At 50.3% G+C, this 20,096-nt stretch overlaps 1 long non-coding RNA gene across 1 annotated transcript; it reads right to left on the bottom strand.

The window, feature by feature from the left end:
* Positions 1-8,353: 8,353 nt before the first annotated feature.
* Positions 8,354-15,982, bottom strand: LOC147646108 (uncharacterized). The gene is made up of 4 exons (XR_015281964.1): positions 13,882-15,982; positions 13,559-13,792; positions 10,408-13,267; positions 8,354-10,116 (listed from the first exon to the last, which is right to left on the bottom strand). It is a non-coding gene; the product is annotated as an uncharacterized LOC147646108 (long non-coding RNA).
* Positions 15,983-20,096: the final 4,114 nt, after the last annotated feature.

The following is a 20,096-nucleotide window of genomic DNA, read 5'->3' as shown; positions in this document are numbered from 1 at the left end:
CATCTTCCTGGGAAGAATGTAAAGACCCATTCAGAGATGCCAGGTTCAGCTGGCCTGTGGCTTTGTGTGCCTCATTTCACATGTCCAATTTCAAGGGCCACTAAAAGAGGCTCATGTTTGCCTTGCTACCCACAAGTGCTGTAGGTATTTCCAGGAGAAGAGGGAAAACATCGCTGTCCTGTGGTGTGGTAGAAATGCCACCACAACTGTGATTGTGTGAGCAAAGCCAGCCAGTGCTTTTTGGGGCAGCAGCAGCAGCTGAGAGTGTGGCAGAGCGGTTGTGATACTCTTTTTAGAGTCCTGCAAACATTGTTCCCGAAACAACCCACAGCTTTGCAAATGTGCCCGAAGAAAATGCAAAGAGAACTGGGGTGTGAAAATCAAAGACTGTTTATCTGTAGAAGAAAAGGAACAAGAATGAACTACACCACATATTTACACTGTAAGAATATTGGTAACAACAACAACAACAACAACAACAACAAACTATAGAACCTATTTACCTGAGAAGAGATCTAACAAAACTCTATGAAACGTATTTACAGACAACTTAAACAAACTCTAAAACCTCTATCCTGAACACAACAACTGTAAAACGTATGTACAGCAGGGTGGCATCTGTGTCTGTGATGTCCCTAAGTCCTGGAAGAAAAACAAGTAGCACGGTCAGTGCAGTCAGGCACCACGGAAGGGTGTTCCATGTGCTGCCGGGCTGGGACACTGGCCCAGTGGGACTCTGCTGCCAGAAGGGAGCCTGGCTGGGGGCTGTGGCCCAGGCACTGGAACAGGGCTTGTGTGGCCTACAGCAAGCCCAGGCCAGGCCAGGGATGGCCAGCAGAATCCAGTGCATGGGCTAGCGTGTCCCTGAGCAGGAAGTGCCCAGCCCGGCCCCAGGCTGGCAGCAGGGGCCCCACTCTGCCTGTGGGGAGCACCTGCCTGTTCTGCTGCTGGCATCGGTCTTCATCCCAAGACCATGTCTTCCTCCTTGTCTTTTAGATCAATATCCATCTCTTCAACATAATCTTTCGTTTCCACCTCCATCTCTTCCTCTGTCTCGTACATATCCACATCCATCTCTTCCTCTCCACTATCCTCTCCGTCCACTTCCATGGCTTCTTCTCTATCAGTCTGTGTATCGACGTCCGTCTCCTCCTCTCGGTCTGTGTCAGCCTGCAGAGGTAGCAAAATTTCCCAGCCTGTCCCACAGAGCTCCAGCCCAGCCAGGCAGCTGCGGGGTGTCCGCCTCCGTGGAATAGTACCATAGCTCTTTTGGAACAAATGCAGACATCCTGCAGGGATGGAGAGCAAAATCCAAGCGATGGGGAGCTTTGGGGACTGCTGGGGGAATCAGGGAGCAGGTGGCAACAAGGTGACAGGGGTAGGCTTGGAGCAGGGTGAATGAAGAGCGTGCTGGCACAAGGAGCCAAGGGTTGTGTTGTGGCCGTTGCTGGATGCTGGAAGTTCTAGCTGGAGCGTGCACTGTGACATCACCGCCAGGAGTTCAGGCCCAGGCTGAAGTGGACAACGGAGACCGTAGAATGAATGATGGAATCCCTGGGTGCTTGGGCTTGGAAGGGACCCTAAAGACCATCTTGTTCCAAGCGGAGCGATCTTCCCCTAGAATAGGTTGCTCAGAGCCCCGCTCCCAGCTGGCCTTGGATGTTGCCAAGGATGGAGCATTCCCAGCCTCTGTGCACAGCCTGGGCCAGTGGCCCAGCAGCCGGAGTGGAAAAGAGCAGCTTCATTAGATCCAACTTCAAGCTCACTCCTGCAGTTGAAAGGCTTCTCCTCCCTGTGCCCATCTTTCCTAGAGCTGCAGGGAGGCCTCGCCAGCCCCCTTCTCTTTCCAGGCTGAGCATCCCCAGCCCCACACGGACAGCAGTCCGATGCGTGGCAGTCAAGGCTAAAGGGTAGCAAATGGCTACATCAGGAAGTGAGAGATGGAAGCTTTTGGAGATGGAAGCTTTACCTCTAAATGTAGAAAAGAAAGAGAAGTGGAGGGGGAAATGGTGGGACTCTGGCTCTGTTCTAACTGGCGAAGATTTTCTTTTCTTCTTTTCTGTCGTGCTAACCCAAGTTTTGTTGTTTGAAAGGAGGTTTAGCAAAATATCCATCGTCTTCTCCACTGCTGAAACACTGAACAACACCTGGGCAGGCTGAGGATGCAGAGCAAAACCTGCAAATATCTACTGCTGATCGTGATCCTGGGGAATGCAGCTAAAGCCAGCCAAAAGCAATTTCTGGAAAGTCAAGCCTGCTTTACGTTTTCTGGAGTTTGCTTGTGCCAACTTCACCAGTCATTTCTAAAAAAGGAAAAGAAACTCCAAGCAAAAGAGAGAAAAACACAAAGAAACCAACCCAAAGAAACCAATCAAACAAACAGATAAAACACCCCCAATCAAACCAAAGGCAATGAGAAGTTAGGACTAGTTGTAAGGATATCACAGCAGGCGAATGGCTGCTTCCTACTTGGATCACCATCCAAAGCCACCTAGAACAACTTCTCCAAAACATATCCAACAGGAGAAATGGAAAAAGTGATCCATGGCAGCTCTGCATTGTGGTGAAGGATGAGCATGCAGTGGTCCAGATGCAGCATTGCCCACCCTCCAGGCTGCTGTTTGCTCTGCTGAAAGACTCTTGCAGGACTCTTGTGGCCCCTCTCCATGCAATGGAAATCCTTGCCACAGCTCTCAGTTGAGGCACTGGCATTTCCAGAGCCAGATTCAGGCACAATCCTACTGCCTGCTGAGCATCTGGGAAAGGTGCTGAGCATCTTCAGGCCTAGAAGCACAAAAGAGCTCAGGCTCTCCCCGAACTGGGTTTTCAGGGCAGCTTTCCATATCTCTGCAAGATTTCTTCAGCCCTCAACACGTCTGACTTTATTATGTCCAACGATGCATTTGGGTTTCTTCCGTCCTCTTGTGTGCCCGTGGGTAACCTTCCACGTGGATGAAGGAGATTGTGTACAGGACAATTGATTGCGGCATTGCCATTTGGCTTCACTGTCACTCAGTTGAACACGGTCCTTATCTAAGAAGGACTTCCAAGAAATGGGTAGGAGTTTTGGCTGTGAGAGGAGCAGAAAGCACATTTTCTACAGCAAATTGCTAGCTGATGCACTTTCCTCCCTGCCAAAATAGTGATTGCCATTCATCTTCCTGGGAAGAATGTAAAGACCCATTCAGAGATGCCAGGTTCAGCTGGCCTGTGGCTTTGTGTGCCTCATTTCACATGTCCAATTTCAAGGGCCACTAAAAGAGGCTCATGTTTGCCTTGCTACCCACAAGTGCTGTAGGTATTTCCAGGAGAAGAGGGAAAACATCGCTGTCCTGTGGTGTGGTAGAAATGCCACCACAACTGTGATTGTGTGAGCAAAGCCAGCCAGTGCTTTTTGGGGCAGCAGCAGCAGCTGAGAGTGTGGTAGAGCGGTTGTGATACTCTTTTTAGAGTCCTGCAAACATTGTTCCCGAAACAAGCCACAGCTTTGCAAATGTGCCCGAAGAAAATGCAAAGAGAACTGGGGTGTGAAAATCAAAGACTGTTTATCTGTAGAAGAAAAGGAACAAGAATGAACTACACCACATATTTACACTGTAAGAATATTGGTAACAACAACAACAACAACAACAACAACAAACTATAGAACCTATTTACCTGAGAACAGCTCTAACAAAACTCTATGAAACGTATTTACAGACAACTTAAACAAACTCTAAAACCTCTATCCTGAACACAACAACTGTAAAACGTATGTACAGCAGGGTGGCATCTGTGTCTGTGATGTCCCTAAGTCCTTGAAGAAAAACAAGTAGCACGGTCAGTGCAGTCAGGCACGGAAGGGTGTTCCATGTGCTGCCGGGCTGGGACACTGGCCCAGTGGGACTCTGCTGCCAGAAGGGAGCCTGGCTGGGGGCTGTGGCCCAGGCACTGGAACAGGGCTTGTGTGGCCCACAGCAAGCCCAGGCCAGGCCAGGGATGGCCAGCAGAATGCAGTGCATGGGCTAGCGTGTCCCTGAGCAGGAAGTGCCCAGCCCGGCCCCAGGCTGGCAGCAGGGGCCCCACTCTGCCTGTGGGGAGCACCTGCCTGTTCTGCTGCTGGCATCGGTCTTCATCCCAAGACCATGTCTTCCTCCTTGTCTTTTAGATCAATATCCATCTCTTCAACATAATCTTTCGTTTCCACCTCCATCTCTTCCTCTGTCTCGTACATATCCACATCCATCTCTTCCTCTCCACTATCCTCTCCGTCCACTTCCATGGCTTCTTCTCTATCAGTCTGTGTATCGACGTCCGTCTCCTCCTCTCGGTCTGTGTCAGCCTGCAGAGGTAGCAAAATTTCCCAGCCTGTCCCACAGAGCTCCAGCCCAGCCAGGCAGCTGCGGGGTGTCCGCCTCCGTGGAATAGTACCATAGCTCTTTTGGAACAAATGCAGACATCCTGCAGGGATGGAGAGCAAAATCCAAGCGATGGGGAGCTTTGGGGACTGCTGGGGGAATCAGGGAGCAGGTGGCAACAAGGTGACAGGGGTAGGCTTGGAGCAGGGTGAATGAAGAGCGTGCTGGCACAAGGAGCCAAGGGTTGTGTTGTGGCCGTTGCTGGATGCTGGAAGTTCTAGCTGGAGCGTGCACTGTGACATCACCGCCAGGAGTTCAGGCCCAGGCTGAAGTGGACAACGGAGACCGTAGAATGAATGATGGAATCCCTGGGTGCTTGGGCTTGGAAGGGACCCTAAAGACCATCTTGTTCCAAGCGGAGCGATCTTCCCCTAGAATAGGTTGCTCAGAGCCCCGCTCCCAGCTGGCCTTGGATGTTGCCAAGGATGGAGCATTCCCAGCCTCTGTGCACAGCCTGGGCCAGTGGCCCAGCAGCCGGAGTGGAAAAGAGCAGCTTCATTAGATCCAACTTCAAGCTCACTCCTGCAGTTGAAAGGCTTCTCCTCCCTGTGCCCATCTTTCCTAGAGCTGCAGGGAGGCCTCGCCAGCCCCCTTCTCTTTCCAGGCTGAGCATCCCCAGCCCCACACGGACAGCAGTCCGATGCGTGGCAGTCAAGGCTAAAGGGTAGCAAATGGCTACATCAGGAAGTGAGAGATGGAAGCTTTTGGAGATGGAAGCTTTACCTCTAAATGTAGAAAAGAAAGAGAAGTGGAGGGGGAAATGGTGGGACTCTGGCTCTGTTCTAACTGGCGAAGATTTTCTTTTCTTCTTTTCTGTCGTGCTAACCCAAGTTTTGTTGTTTGAAAGGAGGTTTAGCAAAATATCCATCGTCTTCTCCACTGCTGAAACACTGAACAACACCTGGGCAGGCTGAGGATGCAGAGCAAAACCTGCAAATATCTACTGCTGATCGTGATCCTGGGGAATGCAGCTAAAGCCAGCCAAAAGCAATTTCTGGAAAGTCAAGCCTGCTTTACGTTTTCTGGAGTTTGCTTGTGCCAACTTCACCAGTCATTTCTAAAAAAGGAAAAGAAACTCCAAGCAAAACAGAGAAAAACACAAAGAAACCAACCCAAAGAAACCAATCAAACAAACAGATAAAACACCCCCAATCAAACCAAAGGCAATGAGAAGTTAGGACTAGTTGTAAGGATATCACAGCAGGCGAATGGCTGCTTCCTACTTGGATCACCATCCAAAGCCACCTAGAACAACTTCTCCAAAACATATCCAACAGGACAAATGGAAAAAGTGATCCATGGCAGCTCTGCATTGTGGTGAAGGATGAGCATGCAGTGGTCCAGATGCAGCATTGCCCACCCTCCAGGCTGCTGTTTGCTCTGCTGAAAGACTCTTGCAGGACTCTTGTGGCCCCTCTCCATGCAATGGAAATCCTTGCCACAGCTCTCAGTTGAGGCACTGGCATTTCCAGAGCCAGATTCAGGCAGAATCCTACTGCCTGCTGAGCATCTGGGAAAGGTGCTGAGCATCTTCAGGCCTAGAAGCACAAAAGAGCTCAGGCTCTCCCCGAACTGGGTTTTCAGGGCAGCTTTCCATATCTCTGCAAGATTTCTTCATCCCTCAACACGTCTGACTTTATGATGTCCAACGATGCATTTGGGTTTCTTCCGTCCTCTTGTATGCCCGTGGGTAACCTTCCACGTGGATGAAGGAGATTGTGTACAGGACAATTGATTGCGGCATTGCCATTTGGCTTCACTGTCACTCAGTTGAACACGGTCCTTATCTAAGAAGGACTTCCAAGAAATGGGTAGGAGTTTTGGCTGTGAGAGGAGCAGAAAGCACATTTTCTACAGCAAATTGCTAGCTGATGCACTTTCCTCCCTGCCAAAATAGTGATTGCCATTCATCTTCCTGGGAAGAATGTAAAGACCCATTCAGAGATGCCAGGTTCAGCTGGCCTGTGGCTTTGTGTGCCTCATTTCACATGTCCAATTTCAAGGGCCACTAAAAGAGGCTCATGTTTGCCTTGCTACCCACAAGTGCTGTAGGTATTTCCAGGAGAAGAGGGAAAACATCGCTGTCCTGTGGTGTGGTAGAAATGCCACCACAACTGTGATTGTGTGAGCAAAGCCAGCCAGTGCTTTTTGGGGCAGCAGCAGCAGCTGAGAGTGTGGCAGAGCGGTTGTGATACTCTTTTTAGAGTCCTGCAAACATTGTTCCCGAAACAACCCACAGCTTTGCAAATGTGCCCGAAGAAAATGCAAAGAGAACTGGGGTGTGAAAATCAAAGACTGTTTATCTGTAGAAGAAAAGGAACAAGAATGAACTACACCACATATTTACACTGTAAGAATATTGGTAACAACAACAACAACAACAACCACAACAACAACAACAAACTATAGAACCTATTTACCTGAGAAGAGATCTAACAAAACTCTATGAAACGTATTTACAGACAACTTAAACAAACCCTAAAACCTCTATCCTGAACACAACAACTGTAAAACGTATGTACAGCAGGGTGGCATCTGTGTCTGTGATGTCCCTAAGTCCTGGAAGAAAAACAAGTAGCACGGTCAGTGCAGTCAGGCATGGAAGGGTGTTCCATGTGCTGCCGGGCTGGGACACTGGCCCAGTGGGACTCTGCTGCCAGAAGGGAGCCTGGCTGGGGGCTGTGGCCCAGGCACTGGAACAGGGCTTGTGTGGCCCACAGCAAGCCCAGGCCAGGCCAGGGATGGCCAGCAGAATGCAGTGCATGGGCTAGCGTGTCCCTGAGCAGGAAGTGCCCAGCCCGGCCCCAGGCTGGCAGCAGGGGCCCCACTCTGCCTGTGGGGAGCACCTGCCTGTTCTGCTGCTGGCATCGGTCTTCATCCCAAGACCATGTCTTCCTCCTTGTCTTTTAGATCAATATCCATCTCTTCAACATAATCTTTCGTTTCCACCTCCATCTCTTCCTCTGTCTCGTACATATCCACATCCATCTCTTCCTCTCCACTATCCTCTCCGTCCACTTCCATGGCTTCTTCTCTATCAGTCTGTGTATCGACGTCCGTCTCCTCCTCTCGGTCTGTGTCAGCCTGCAGAGGTAGCAAAATTTCCCAGCCTGTCCCACAGAGCTCCAGCCCAGCCAGGCAGCTGCGGGGTGTCCGCCTCCGTGGAATAGTACCATAGCTCTTTTGGAACAAATGCAGACATCCTGCAGGGATGGAGAGCAAAATCCAAGCGATGGGGAGCTTTGGGGACTGCTGGGGGAATCAGGGAGCAGGTGGCAACAAGGTGACAGGGGTAGGCTTGGAGCAGGGTGAATGAAGAGCGTGCTGGCACAAGGAGCCAAGGGTTGTGTTGTGGCCGTTGCTGGATGCTGGAAGTTCTAGCTGGAGCGTGCACTGTGACATCACCGCCAGGAGTTCAGGCCCAGGCTGAAGTGGACAACGGAGACCGTAGAATGAATGATGGAATCCCTGGGTGCTTGGGCTTGGAAGGGACCCTAAAGACCATCTTGTTCCAAGCGGAGCGATCTTCCCCTAGAATAGGTTGCTCAGAGCCCCGCTCCCAGCTGGCCTTGGATGTTGCCAAGGATGGAGCATCCCCAGCCTCTGTGCACAGCCTGGGCCAGTGGCCCAGCAGCCGGAGTGGAAAAGAGCAGCTTCATTAGATCCAACTTCAAGCTCACTCCTGCAGTTGAAAGGCTTCTCCTCCCTGTGCCCATCTTTCCTAGAGCTGCAGGGAGGCCTCGCCAGCCCCCTTCTCTTTCCAGGCTGAGCATCCCCAGCCCCACACGGACAGCAGTCCGATGCGTGGCAGTCAAGGCTAAAGGGTAGCAAATGGCTACATCAGGAAGTGAGAGATGGAAGCTTTTGGAGATGGAAGCTTTACCTCTAAATGTAGAAAAGAAAGAGAAGTGGAGGGGGAAATGGTGGGACTCTGGCTCTGTTCTAACTGGCGAAGATTTTCTTTTCTTCTTTTCTGTCGTGCTAACCCAAGTTTTGTTGTTTGAAAGGAGGTTTAGCAAAATATCCATCGTCTTCTCCACTGCTGAAACACTGAACAACACCTGGGCAGGCTGAGGATGCAGAGCAAAACCTGCAAATATCTACTGCTGATCGTGATCCTGGGGAATGCAGCTAAAGCCAGCCAAAAGCAATTTCTGGAAAGTCAAGCCTGCTTTACGTTTTCTGGAGTTTGCTTGTGCCAACTTCACCAGTCATTTCTAAAAAAGGAAAAGAAACTCCAAGCAAAAGAGAGAAAAACACAAAGAAACCAACCCAAAGAAACCAATCAAACAAACAGATAAAACACCCCCAATCAAACCAAAGGCAATGAGAAGTTAGGACTAGTTGTAAGGATATCACAGCAGGCGAATGGCTGCTTCCTACTTGGATCACCATCCAAAGCCACCTAGAACAACTTCTCCAAAACATATCCAACAGGAGAAATGGAAAAAGTGATCCATGGCAGCTCTGCATTGTGGTGAAGGATGAGCATGCAGTGGTCCAGATGCAGCATTGCCCACCCTCCAGGCTGCTGTTTGCTCTGCTGAAAGACTCTTGCAGGACTCTTGTGGCCCCTCTCCATGCAATGGAAATCCTTGCCACAGCTCTCAGTTGAGGCACTGGCATTTCCAGAGCCAGATTCAGGCACAATCCTACTGCCTGCTGAGCATCTGGGAAAGCTGCTGAGCATCTTCAGGCCTAGAAGCACAAAAGAGCTCAGGCTCTCCCCGAACTGGGTTTTCAGGGCAGCTTTCCATATCTCTGCAAGATTTCTTCATCCCTCAACACGTCTGACTTTATTATGTCCAACGATGCATTTGGGTTTCTTCCGTCCTCTTGTGTGCCCGTGGGTAACCTTCCACGTGGATGAAGGAGATTGTGTACAGGACAATTGATTGCGGCATTGCCATTTGGCTTCACTGTCACTCAGTTGAACACGGTCCTTATCTAAGAAGGACTTCCAAGAAATGGGTAGGAGTTTTGGCTGTGAGAGGAGCAGAAAGCACATTTTCTACAGCAAATTGCTAGCTGATGCACTTTCCTCCCTGCCAAAATAGTGATTGCCATTCATCTTCCTGGGAAGAATGTAAAGACCCATTCAGAGATGCCAGGTTCAGCTGGCCTGTGGCTTTGTGTGCCTCATTTCACATGTCCAATTTCAAGGGCCACTAAAAGAGGCTCATGTTTGCCTTGCTACCCACAAGTGCTGTAGGTATTTCCAGGAGAAGAGGGAAAACATCGCTGTCCTGTGGTGTGGTAGAAATGCCACCACAACTGTGATTGTGTGAGCAAAGCCAGCCAGTGCTTTTTGGGGCAGCAGCAGCAGCTGAGAGTGTGGCAGAGCGGTTGTGATACTCTTTTTAGAGTCCTGCAAACATTGTTCCCGAAACAACCCACAGCTTTGCAAATGTGCCCGAAGAAAATGCAAAGAGAACTGGAGTGTGAAAATCAAAGACTGTTTATCTGTAGAAGAAAAGGAACAAGAATGAACTACACCACATATTTACACTGTAAGAATATTGGTAACAACAACAACAACAACAACCACAACAACAACAACAAACTATAGAACCTATTTACCTGAGAAGAGATCTAACAAAACTCTATGAAACGTATTTACAGACAACTTAAACAAACTCTAAAACCTCTATCCTGAACACAACAACTGTAAAACGTATGTACAGCAGGGTGGCATCTGTGTCTGTGATGTCCCTAAGTCCTGGAAGAAAAACAAGTAGCAGGGTCAGTGCAGTCAGGCACGGAAGGGTGTTCCATGTGCTGCCGGGCTGGGACACTGGCCCAGTGGGACTCTGCTACCAGAAGGGAGCCTGGCTGGGGGCTGTGGCCCAGGCACTGGAACAGGGCTTGTGTGGCCCACAGCAAGCCCAGGCCAGGCCAGGGATGGCCAGCAGAATCCAGTGCATGGGCTAGCGTGTCCCTGAGCAGGAAGTGCCCAGCCCGGCCCCAGGCTGGCAGCAGGGGCCCCACTCTGCCTGTGGGGAGCACCTGCCTGTTCTGCTGCTGGCATCGGTCTTCATCCCAAGACCATGTCTTCCTCCTTGTCTTTTAGATCAATATCCATCTCTTCAACATAATCTTTCGTTTCCACCTCCATCTCTTCCTCTGTCTCGTACATATCCACATCCATCTCTTCCTCTCCACTATCCTCTCCGTCCACTTCCATGGCTTCTTCTCTATCAGTCTGTGTATCGACGTCCGTCTCCTCCTCTCCGTCTGTGCCAGCCTGCAGAGGTAGCAAAATTTCCCAGCCTGTCCCACAGAGCTGCAGCCCAGCCAGGCAGCTGCGGGGTGTCCGCCTCCGTGGAATAGTACCATAGCTCTTTTGGAACAAATGCAGACATCCTGCAGGGATGGAGAGCAAAATCCAAGCGATGGGGAGCTTTGGGGACTGCTGGGGGAATCAGGGAGCAGGTGGCAACAAGGTGACAGGGGTAGGCTTGGAGCAGGGTGAATGAAGAGCGTGCTGGCACAAGGAGCCAAGGGTTGTGTTGTGGCCGTTGCTGGATGCTGGAAGTTCTAGCTGGAGCGTGCACTGTGACATCACCGCCAGGAGTTCAGGCCCAGGCTGAAGTGGACAACGGAGACCGTAGAATGAATGATGGAATCCCTGGGTGCTTGGGCTTGGAAGGGACCCTAAAGACCATCTTGTTCCAAACGGAGCGATCTTCCCCTAGAATAGGTTGCTCAGAGCCCCGCTCCCAGCTGGCCTTGGATGTTGCCAAGGATGGAGCATCCCCAGCCTCTGTGCACAGCCTGGGCCAGTGGCCCAGCAGCCGGAGTGGAAAAGAGCAGCTTCATTAGATCCAACTTCAAGCTCACTCCTGCAGTTGAAAGGCTTCTCCTCCCTGTGTCCATCTTTCCTAGAGCTGCAGGGAGGCCTCGCCAGCCCCCTTCTCTTTCCAGGCTGAGCATCCCCAGCCCCACACGGACAGCAGTCCGATGCGTGGCAGTCAAGGCTAAAGGGTAGCAAATGGCTACATCAGGAAGTGAGAGATGGAAGCTTTTGGAGATGGAAGCTTTACCTCTAAATGTAGAAAAGAAAGAGAAGTGGAGGGGGAAATGGTGGGACTCTGGCTCTGTTCTAACTGGCGAAGATTTTCTTTTCTTCTTTTCTGTCGTGCTAACCCAAGTTTTGTTGTTTGAAAGGAGGTTTAGCAAAATATCCATCGTCTTCTCCACTGCTGAAACACTGAACAACACCTGGGCAGGCTGAGGATGCAGAGCAAAACCTGCAAATATCTACTGCTGATCGTGATCCTGGGGAATGCAGCTAAAGCCAGCCAAAAGCAATTTCTGGAAAGTCAAGCCTGCTTTACGTTTTCTGGAGTTTGCTTGTGCCAACTTCACCAGTCATTTCTAAAAAAGGAAAAGAAACTCCAAGCAAAACAGAGAAAAACACAAAGAAACCAACCCAAAGAAACCAATCAAACAAACAGATAAAACACCCCCAATCAAACCAAAGGCAATGAGAAGTTAGGACTAGTTGTAAGGATATCACAGCAGGCGAATGGCTGCTTCCTACTTGGATCACCATCCAAAGCCACCTAGAACAACTTCTCCAAAACATATCCAACAGGACAAATGGAAAAAGTGATCCATGGCAGCTCTGCATTGTGGTGAAGGATGAGCATGCAGTGGTCCAGATGCAGCATTGCCCACCCTCCAGGCTGCTGTTTGCTCTGCTGAAAGACTCTTGCAGGACTCTTGTGGCCCCTCTCCATGCAATGGAAATCCTTGCCACAGCTCTCAGTTGAGGCACTGGCATTTCCAGAGCCAGATTCAGGCACAATCCTACTGCCTGCTGAGCATCTGGGAAAGGTGCTGAGCATCTTCAGGCCTAGAAGCACAAAAGAGCTCAGGCTCTCCCCGAACTGGGTTTTCAGGGCAGCTTTCCATATCTCTGCAAGATTTCTTCATCCCTCAACACGTCTGACTTTATGATGTCTAACGATGCATTTGGGTTTCTTCCGTCCTCTTGTGTGCCCGTGGGTAACCTTCCACGTGGATGAAGGAGATTGTGTACAGGACAATTGATTGCGGCATTGCCATTTGGCTTCACTGTCACTCAGTTGAACACGGTCCTTATCTAAGAAGGACTTCCAAGAAATGGGTAGGAGTTTTGGCTGTGAGAGGAGCAGAAAGCACATTTTCTACAGCAAATTGCTAGCTGATGCACTTTCCTCCCTGCCAAAATAGTGATTGCCATTCATCTTCCTGGGAAGAATGTAAAGACCCATTCAGAGATGCCAGGTTCAGCTGGCCTGTGGCTTTGTGTGCCTCATTTCACATGTCCAATTTCAAGGGCCACTAAAAGAGGCTCATGTTTGCCTTGCTACCCACAAGTGCTGTAGGTATTTCCAGGAGAAGAGGGAAAACATCGCTGTCCTGTGGTGTGGTAGAAATGCCACCACAACTGTGATTGTGTGAGCAAAGCCAGCCAGTGCTTTTTGGGGCAGCAGCAGCAGCTGAGAGTGTGGCAGAGCAGTTGTGATACTCTTTTTAGAGTCCTGCAAACATTGTTCCCGAAACAAGCCACAGCTTTGCAAATGTGCCCGAAGAAAATGCAAAGAGAACTGGGGTGTGAAAATCAAAGACTGTTTATCTGTAGAAGAAAAGGAACAAGAATGAACTACACCACATATTTACACTGTAAGAATATTGGTAACAACAACAACCACAACAACAACAACAAACTATAGAACCTATTTACCTGAGAAGAGATCTAACAAAACTCTATGAAACGTATTTACAGACAACTTAAACAAACTCTAAAACCTCTATCCTGAACACAACAACTGTAAAACGTATGTACAGCAGGGTGGCATCTGTGTCTGTGATGTCCCTAAGTCCTGGAAGAAAAACAAGTAGCACGGTCAGTGCAGTCAGGCACGGAAGGGTGTTCCATGTGCTGCCGGGCTGGGACACTGGCCCAGTGGGACTCTGCTGCCAGAAGGGAGCCTGGCTGGGGGCTGTGGCCCAGGCACTGGAACAGGGCTTGTGTGGCCCACAGCAAGCCCAGGCCAGGCCAGGGATGGCCAGCAGAATCCAGTGCATGGGCTAGCGTGTCCCTGAGCAGGAAGTGCCCAGCCCGGCCCCAGGCTGGCAGCAGGGGCCCCACTCTGCCTGTGGGGAGCACCTGCCTGTTCTGCTGCTGGCATCGGTCTTCATCCCAAGACCATGTCTTCCTCCTTGTCTTTTAGATCAATATCCATCTCTTCAATATAATCTTTCGTTTCCACCTCCATCTCTTCCTCTGTCTCGTACATATCCACATCCATCTCTTCCTCTCCAGTATCCTCTCCGTCCACTTCCATGGCTTCTTCTCTATCAGTCTGTGTATCGACGTCCGTCTCCTCCTCTCCGTCTGTGCCAGCCTGCAGAGGTAGCAAAATTTCCCAGCCTGTCCCACAGAGCTCCAGCCCAGCCAGGCAGCTGCGGGGTGTCCGCCTCCGTGGAATAGTACCATAGCTCTTTTGGAACAAATGCAGACATCCTGCAGGGATGGAGAGCAAAATCCAAGCGATGGGGAGCTTTGGGGACTGCTGGGGGAATCAGGGAGCAGGTGGCAACAAGGTGACAGGGGTAGGCTTGGAGCAGGGTGAATGAAGAGCGTGCTGGCACAAGGAGCCAAGGGTTGTGTTGTGGCCGTTGCTGGATGCTGGAAGTTCTAGCTGGAGCGTGCACTGTGACATCACCGCCAGGAGTTCAGGCCCAGGCTGAAGTGGACAACGGAGACCGTCGAATGAATGATGGAATCCCTGGGTGCTTGGGCTTGGAAGGGACCCTAAAGACCATCTTGTTCCAAGCGGAGCGATCTTCCCCTAGAATAGGTTGCTCAGAGCCCCGCTCCCAGCTGGCCTTGGATGTTGCCAAGGATGGAGCATCCCCAGCCTCTGTGCACAGCCTGGGCCAGTGGCCCAGCAGCCGGAGTGGAAAAGAGCAGCTTCATTAGATCCAACTTCAAGCTCACTCCTGCAGTTGAAAGGCTTCTCCTCCCTGTGCCCATCTTTCCTAGAGCTGCAGGGAGGCCTCGCCAGCCCCCTTCTCTTTCCAGGCTGAGCATCCCCAGCCCCACACGGACAGCAGTCCGATGCGTGGCAGTCAAGGCTAAAGGGTAGCAAATGGCTACATCAGGAAGTGAGAGATGGAAGCTTTTGGAGATGGAAGCTTTACCTCTAAATGTAGAAAAGAAAGAGAAGTGGAGGGGGAAATGGTGGGACTCTGGCTCTGTTCTAACTGGCGAAGATTTTCTTTTCTTCTTTTCTGTCGTGCTAACCCAAGTTTTGTTGTTTGAAAGGAGGTTTAGCAAAATATCCATCGTCTTCTCCACTGCTGAAACACTGAACAACACCTGGGCAGGCTGAGGATGCAGAGCAAAACCTGCAAATATCTACTGCTGATCGTGATCCTGGGGAATGCAGCTAAAGCCAGCCAAAAGCAATTTCTGGAAAGTCAAGCCTGCTTTACGTTTTCTGGAGTTTGCTTGTGCCAACTTCACCAGTCATTTCTAAAAAAGGAAAAGAAACTCCAAGCAAAACAGAGAAAAACACAAAGAAACCAACCCAAAGAAACCAATCAAACAAACAGATAAAACACCCCCAATCAAACCAAAGGCAATGAGAAGTTAGGACTAGTTGTAAGGATATCACAGCAGGCGAATGGCTGCTTCCTACTTGGATCACCATCCAAAGCCACCTAGAACAACTTCTCCAAAACATATCCAACAGGACAAATGGAAAAAGTGATCCATGGCAGCTCTGCATTGTGGTGAAGGATGAGCATGCAGTGGTCCAGATGCAGCATTGCCCACCCTCCAGGCTGCTGTTTGCTCTGCTGAAAGACTCTTGCAGGACTCTTGTGGCCCCTCTCCATGCAATGGAAATCCTTGCCACAGCTCTCAGTTGAGGCACTGGCATTTCCAGAGCCAGATTCAGGCACAATCCTACTGCCTGCTGAGCATCTGGGAAAGGTGCTGAGCATCTTCAGGCCTAGAAGCACAAAAGAGCTCAGGCTCTCCCCGAACTGGGTTTTCAGGGCAGCTTTCCATATCTCTGCAAGATTTCTTCATCCCTCAACACGTCTGACTTTATGATGTCTAACGATGCATTTGGGTTTCTTCCGTCCTCTTGTGTGCCCGTGGGTAACCTTCCACGTGGATGAAGGAGATTGTGTACAGGACAATTGATTGCGGCATTGCCATTTGGCTTCACTGTCACTCAGTTGAACACGGTCCTTATCTAAGAAGGACTTCCAAGAAATGGGTAGGAGTTTTGGCTGTGAGAGGAGCAGAAAGCACATTTTCTACAGCAAATTGCTAGCTGATGCACTTTCCTCCCTGCCAAAATAGTGATTGCCATTCATCTTCCTGGGAAGAATGTAAAGACCCATTCAGAGATGCCAGGTTCAGCTGGCCTGTGGCTTTGTGTGCCTCATTTCACATGTCCAATTTCAAGGGCCACTAAAAGAGGCTCATGTTTGCCTTGCTACCCACAAGTGCTGTAGGTATTTCCAGGAGAAGAGGGAAAACATCGCTGTCCTGTGGTGTGGTAGAAATGCCACCACAACTGTGATTGTGTGAGCAAAGCCAGCCAGTGCTTTTTGGGGCAGCAGCAGCAGCTGAGAGTGTGGCAGAGCAGTTGTGATACTCTTTTTAGAGTCCTGCAAACATTGTTCCCGAAACAAGCCACAGCTTTGCAAATGTGCCCGAAGAAAATGCAAAGAGAACTGGGGTGTGAAAATCAAAGACTGTTTATCTGTAGAAGAAAAGGAACAAGAATGAACTACACCACATATTTACACTGTAAGAATATTGGTAACAACAACAACCACAACAACAACAACAAACTATAGAACCTATTTACCTGAGAAGAGATCTAACAAAACTCTATGAAACGTATTTACAGACAACTTAAACAAACTCTAAAACCTCTATCCTGAACACAACAACTGTAAAACGTATGTACAGCAGGGTGGCATCTGTGTCTGTGATGTCCCTAAGTCCTGGAAGAAAAACAAGTAGCACGGTCAGTGCAGTCAGGCACGGAAGGGTGTTCCATGTGCTGCCGGGCTGGGACACTGGCCCAGTGGGACTCTGCTGCCAGAAGGGAGCCTGGCTGGGGGCTGTGGCCCAGGCACTGGAACAGGGCTTGTGTGGCCCACAGCAAGCCCAGGCCAGGCCAGGGATGGCCAGCAGAATCCAGTGCATGGGCTAGCGTGTCCCTGAGCAGGAAGTGCCCAGCCCGGCCCCAGGCTGGCAGCAGGGGCCCCACTCTGCCTGTGGGGAGCACCTGCCTGTTCTGCTGCTGGCATCGGTCTTCATCCCAAGACCATGTCTTCCTCCTTGTCTTTTAGATCAATATCCATCTCTTCAATATAATCTTTCGTTTCCACCTCCATCTCTTCCTCTGTCTCGTACATATCCACATCCATCTCTTCCTCTCCAGTATCCTCTCCGTCCACTTCCATGGCTTCTTCTCTATCAGTCTGTGTATCGACGTCCGTCTCCTCCTCTCCGTCTGTGCCAGCCTGCAGAGGTAGCAAAATTTCCCAGCCTGTCCCACAGAGCTCCAGCCCAGCCAGGCAGCTGCGGGGTGTCCGCCTCCGTGGAATAGTACCATAGCTCTTTTGGAACAAATGCAGACATCCTGCAGGGATGGAGAGCAAAATCCAAGCGATGGGGAGCTTTGGGGACTGCTGGGGGAATCAGGGAGCAGGTGGCAACAAGGTGACAGGGGTAGGCTTGGAGCAGGGTGAATGAAGAGCGTGCTGGCACAAGGAGCCAAGGGTTGTGTTGTGGCCGTTGCTGGATGCTGGAAGTTCTAGCTGGAGCGTGCACTGTGACATCACCGCCAGGAGTTCAGGCCCAGGCTGAAGTGGACAACGGAGACCGTCGAATGAATGATGGAATCCCTGGGTGCTTGGGCTTGGAAGGGACCCTAAAGACCATCTTGTTCCAAGCGGAGCGATCTTCCCCTAGAATAGGTTGCTCAGAGCCCCGCTCCCAGCTGGCCTTGGATGTTGCCAAGGATGGAGCATCCCCAGCCTCTGTGCACAGCCTGGGCCAGTGGCCCAGCAGCCGGAGTGGAAAAGAGCAGCTTCATTAGATCCAACTTCAAGCTCACTCCTGCAGTTGAAAGGCTTCTCCTCCCTGTGCCCATCTTTCCTAGAGCTGCAGGGAGGCCTCGCCAGCCCCCTTCTCTTTCCAGGCTGAGCATCCCCAGCCCCACACGGACAGCAGTCCGATGCGTGGCAGTCAAGGCTAAAGGGTAGCAAATGGCTACATCAGGAAGTGAGAGATGGAAGCTTTTGGAGATGGAAGCTTTACCTCTAAATGTAGAAAAGAAAGAGAAGTGGAGGGGGAAATGGTGGGACTCTGGCTCTGTTCTAACTGGCGAAGATTTTCTTTTCTTCTTTTCTGTCGTGCTAACCCAAGTTTTGTTGTTTGAAAGGAGGTTTAGCAAAATATCCATCGTCTTCTCCACTGCTGAAACACTGAACAACACCTGGGCAGGCTGAGGATGCAGAGCAAAACCTGCAAATATCTACTGCTGATCGTGATCCTGGGGAATGCAGCTAAAGCCAGCCAAAAGCAATTTCTGGAAAGTCAAGCCTGCTTTACGTTTTCTGGAGTTTGCTTGTGCCAACTTCACCAGTCATTTCTAAAAAAGGAAAAGAAACTCCAAGCAAAAGAGAGAAAAACACAAAGAAACCAACCCAAAGAAACCAATCAAACAAACAGATAAAACACCCCCAATCAAACCAAAGGCAATGAGAAGTTAGGACTAGTTGTAAGGATATCACAGCAGGCGAATGGCTGCTTCCTACTTGGATCACCATCCAAAGCCACCTAGAACAACTTCTCCAAAACATATCCAACAGGACAAATGGAAAAAGTGATCCATGGCAGCTCTGCATTGTGGTGAAGGATGAGCATGCAGTGGTCCAGATTGCCCACCCTCCAGGCTGCTGTTTGCTCTGCTGAAAGACTCTTGCAGGACTGTGGCCCCTCTCCATGCAATGGAAATCATTGCCACAGCTCTCAGTTGAGGCACTGGCATTTCCAGAGCCAGATTCAGGCACAATCCTACTGCCTGCTGAGCATCTGGGAAAGGTGCTGAGCATCTTCAGGCCTAGAAGCACAAAAGAGCTCAGGCTCTCCCCGAACTGGGTTTTCAGGGCAGCTTTCCATATCTCTGCAAGATTTCTTCATCCCTCAACACGTCTGACTTTATTATGTCCAACGATGCATTTGGGTTTCTTCCGTCCTCTTGTGTGCCCGTGGGTAACCTTCCACGTGGATGAAGGAGATTGTGTACAGGACAATTGATTGCGGCATTGCCATTTGGCTTCACTGTCACTCAGTTGAACACGGTCCTTATCTAAGAAGGACTTCCAAGAAATGGGTAGGAGTTTTGGCTGTGAGAGGAGCAGAAAGCACATTTTCTACAGCAAATTGCTAGCTGATGCACTTTCCTCCCTGCCAAAATAGTGATTGCCATTCATCTTCCTGGGAAGAATGTAAAGACCCATTCAGAGATGCCAGGTTCAGCTGGCCTGTGGCTTTGTGTGCCTCATTTCACATGTCCAATTTCAAGGGCCACTAAAAGAGGCTCATGTTTGCCTTGCTACCCACAAGTGCTGTAGGTATTTCCAGGAGAAGAGGGAAAACATCGCTGTCCTGTGGTGTGGTAGAAATGCCACCACAACTGTGATTGTGTGAGCAAAGCCAGCCAGTGCTTTTTGGGGCAGCAGCAGCAGCTGAGAGTGTGGCAGAGCGGTTGTGATACTCTTTTTAGAGTCCTGCAAACATTGTTCCCGAAACAACCCACAGCTTTGCAAATGTGCCCGAAGAAAATGCAAAGAGAACTGGAGTGTGAAAATCAAAGACTGTTTATCTGTAGAAGAAAAGGAACAAGAATGAACTACACCACATATTTACACTGTAAGAATATTGGTAACAACAACAACAACAACAACCACAACAACAACAACAAACTATAGAACCTATTTACCTGAGAAGAGATCTAACAAAACTCTATGAAACGTATTTACAGACAACTTAAACAAACTCTAAAACCTCTATCCTGAACACAACAACTGTAAAACGTATGTACAGCAGGGTGGCATCTGTGTCTGTGATGTCCCTAAGTCCTGGAAGAAAAACAAGTAGCACGGTCAGTGCAGTCAGGCACGGAAGGGTGTTCCATGTGCTGCCGGGCTGGGACACTGGCCCAGTGGGACTCTGCTGCCAGAAGGGAGCCTGGCTGGGGGCTGTGGCCCAGGCACTGGAACAGGGCTTGTGTGGCCCACAGCAAGCCCAGGCCAGGCCAGGGATGGCCAGCAGAATCCAGTGCATGGGCTAGCGTGTCCCTGAGCAGGAAGTGCCCAGCCCGGCCCCAGGCTGGCAGCAGGGGCCCCACTCTGCCTGTGGGGAGCACCTGCCTGTTCTGCTGCTGGCATCGGTCTTCATCCCAAGACCATGTCTTCCTCCTTGTCTTTTAGATCAATATCCATCTCTTCAACATAATCTTTCGTTTCCACCTCCATCTCTTCCTCTGTCTCGTACATATCCACATCCATCTCTTCCTCTCCAGTATCCTCTCCGTCCACTTCCATGGCTTCTTCTCTATCAGTCTGTGTATCGACGTCCGTCTCCTCCTCTCCGTCTGTGCCAGCCTG

The sequence above is a fragment of the Cyanistes caeruleus genome, unplaced genomic scaffold (assembly GCF_971803275.1).
Source record: "Cyanistes caeruleus unplaced genomic scaffold, bCyaCae1.hap1.1 HAP1_SCAFFOLD_124, whole genome shotgun sequence".
Lineage (NCBI taxonomy): Eukaryota > Metazoa > Chordata > Aves > Passeriformes > Paridae > Cyanistes > Cyanistes caeruleus.
This window is presented reverse-complemented; position numbering and strand designations above follow the sequence as displayed.